Here is a 3,611-nt window from a genome sequence, read left to right as displayed (position 1 = left end):
GAGTCACCACAGCAGTTAGGTCCACATATTTGATTTGTCTTCTTCACGCCTTTCCTGCTGCATCCCAAACGGGATTTGTATCTCTTCCTGGGATCAAACAGGGGATCTTTTGCTTGTTAGGTTAATGTGTAAACCACTACACTATGAAATTTAAAAAAAACACAGTTAGGACAGCGATGAACTCTACGCGTCCATTTGATTTCTACGCAGCATTTGGGAGGGACCCTTCAGCAGGATCTGGTGGTCCAGGTGGTCATCTCTAAAACTCCTACATACATATCCACACTGGTATTAAGATTTTCACCACAAAATAGTCACTGGATAGAGTTTAGCTGCCCTCCAGACTTTTTTTTTTGTTAGGGGGGTGCTCCTGCCATTTGTTTATGTAAGCTCCATCACCTTCATGAGATAATTTTCCCTAAAAACTAGGTTCTCGCCAAAGAAATTCCATGAATACTAATGCTCGGCTCTCTCGCTTCTTAAGGCTCCACTATTGGCCTTTCTGGAATATTCTTTGCCTTTGATAGGATTAGAGTTGTGTGTTTAGCAGGATAAAACGAATGGAGCACATAAAGTGCAAAGGCTGCATTTATGAGCCAGCCCTCGCCAGAAATTAAAAAGGCGGAAATATCAATTGGGGCCAGAGGAGTGGCTAAAGATCAATTTTAGCACTTCCCCCTGATAATGTAAAATGACAGTAACTGAAGTTACATAAATCAGTCATGGAGAATGAGGTTTTTATAGAGCCAATATGAATCATTTTTAGGGCAAACATGACTTTTAGTGCTGCACAGGAATTGCTGCACAGTGTTTTTTTTTCATGCTACTTAGGTAATTAAATAGGATAAAAAGCCATTTCATCAAGATATGGTGAAATACATTAATTTATACAGCATGTTCCCAGATTAGAATTTTTTAATAGGAAGGAGGATATAGAGCTATTTAAAGAAGCTGTCCTGTGTGGTTTCTTTCGCCTGGCTCTATTAGGACACAGTCCAGAAGTAATTTCTCCTTTAAAAAAAGACAAATCTGGAAAACAGATTTTGTTACTAATTTTTGACAATCTTTCAGAAGTGTTGCGTTGAGCCCTCGCGGCCCTGTGTAAATAAACCCATCCACAGCTCATTACACTGACTGAGTAAATACTTTCATTTTAGCCACGCATGCTTATTCGGGGCAGTGGTCGTTCCTCTGCTCTGGAACACTTTGCACTAATGAAAAGGTGCCATGTTCGCTGAGATTGTGATGGATTGAAAGACCACAACCTCTGGAGAGATCTCTGGCAAAGCGTCTCATGAGAGGAGGAGACTGCCGCTGCCGGTCTGAGGAGAGGAGGCGCGTCTGTGCCAGAAAAACGCCCCGAGATGTGATTGATGCCGATGAACCACAACCTCGAGGCAAACCTCAATCTGGATAAGCTGCTCTTTGTGCCGCTGGCAGCTCCAGTATCAACAATTTGCTGATGGAATCCAGACAAGCGGACATGATAACATCTCAGTGTCCCTCCCAAAGGGTTTTGTTTTTCCAAGTGATGTTAATTTAAAGAATTGAAATTCTAAAAGTTTTAAGTTTTAGAACAATATGGCATACCTTTGATCATCATTGCAGCTAATCTGATTGCAAAACCATGTTTTTTCCCGCCCTAAGTTCTAAGCTTCCTAATTAGGTTTCCTGTGCTGTAACACACTGGCTGTCTCACTAAAATCCCAGTGAAAGTTGGGATTTGGCTGCTTCACTGTTGCACAGAGACTCATTTACTCCCTTGCCTAACTGAATTTGCCAGAAAAAGTTCTCTTCTTTCTCACAGAAACTTTAGCAAATCAGTGGAGAGTGCACATTTTTGCTATCAACAAAACCCAGCTGGAAACACAAGGGAGAGGTTTGACACATACAGACTGTACATAAATTTAAAGGGAATATGACAACTCACTTCTTATCTTGAGTGTCATGCATTTAACAATTGCTGAACTTTAGCAGCTGCTTTATAAGAAATAACTTTTTAAAGTGGACCTTTACAGCTCAATTGTTTTAATATTCTTGGACTTTACTAGATTAGCTTTGCATGATTCAAAATTCAAAATGATCGATCTTCCACAGGGGCTTTGGTACAGCCCCTCCTCAGTTTGTCCGCAGCTGAAAACAAGTAGTTTTTGGCATTCTTCCTTTTAATGATGCCTTCTCTTTCCTTTTGATTGGCTGCCCTTCGTAAATAGAAGTTTTGAACAGCAGTTTAAAAATCTATCTGAAACTTACGTCATTATTTGACACCTTGGACATGTTTCATATGCACCATGCATATTTTAAATGTAAAATGTTACTCATTACAGTGTATCATAGACTTGCTCACTGTTAAAATAAAAAGCTGTTGCATGGATCTTTGTTTGTTGCTGGAATAATTTACTCCTGTGTAGCATTTGGCCGTGTGCCACATTAATCACCAGGGTAATGGGAAGACAGGCCTATTGACCAGTAGTCCAATAGGACAGAGGCTCAGGACATACAAATCAAAGCTGTCCGGCTTCATATTGACCAGGCTGTCCACAGGAAGCAAGATTTATTTGCCAGGTGACAGGGGAATGAGCACAGGAAGTCATGGAGATGTGATTTGGCTCAGGATCAGCCAGATCTGCACAAATTAATGGTTTATTGTGTATTTAAAGGGCAACTGGCAGTTTGGTAAATCCCCAAAGTAAAGCCAGAGGTGAAATGTGTGTTCTGCTTTTGGTCTAATGCACCTGTGTGTAGGAGGGTGGTCAGGTGTGTGAGAGCTGCTCACGGTGAGCTTCCTCAACATGAAAAAGTGAACAATGACGAGTTTTCTGTTTGCCCCTGTATTTTAAGAAGTTTGGTGTATCCCGCCAAGTCTTTGGAATCTAAAGGACCTCATCTGCAGTACTGGGAGCAGTCATCACTAACTGACCGGGGCATAGACCATATGATGTTGCACATTAAATCTTTTCTTTCTGACAGGAACAAATGTCGAACTATCACATTAGTGAATTGGTTTTACAGTCTGAGCTCCATTCTTTGTTTGTGTGTGTGCGTGTTTTTTGTTGGGGGTTTTTTTTGTTTGTTTTTTTGCAGTGTGCTTTATTGGCAGCAGATATGTCAGGAATAAATGACCTCTATTTCCACAAGCAGACCTGTAGTGTTCTCTCTGCAGTAAAGCACAAAGAGGGATGCTGTTTATTGTTCATTCAATTCATTGTGGAACCGCAGCACAGAAGTGTGATGAATGTGCACTTTGCAGCCAACTGAGGAGTTTCACAAGCAATCAGTGAAATGCAGATTTGAGAGAGAAGGGGCCTTTTTATTGTAAAGGGAAGCTTCAATACTGAAGCAGTACTGAAGTAGCATATTTAAATGTTTACAGGGTGTTTTTGTGCACAGGATGTTTTGACGTGTCAGTGTAGAGAACCACTGGAACTCAGTGCATTTATCCACCCATCTGTTCTTTTCCGCTTAGCCAATTCAGGGTTGGGGGACTGGAGTCTATCCCACCTACCATAAGGCGAGAGGCAGAGTAAACCCTAGACAGGGTCCCCAGTCTGTCGCAGGGCTTACACAGAGAGACACACAACCATTCACACTCACATTCACACCAATGGGCA

This window comes from Haplochromis burtoni, unplaced genomic scaffold (genome assembly GCF_018398535.1).
Source record: "Haplochromis burtoni strain Fernald_Lab_line unplaced genomic scaffold, NCSU_Asbu1 Contig_1321, whole genome shotgun sequence".
NCBI classification, from domain to species: domain Eukaryota; kingdom Metazoa; phylum Chordata; class Actinopteri; order Cichliformes; family Cichlidae; genus Haplochromis; species Haplochromis burtoni.
Note: the sequence above shows the minus strand (reverse complement) of the source record.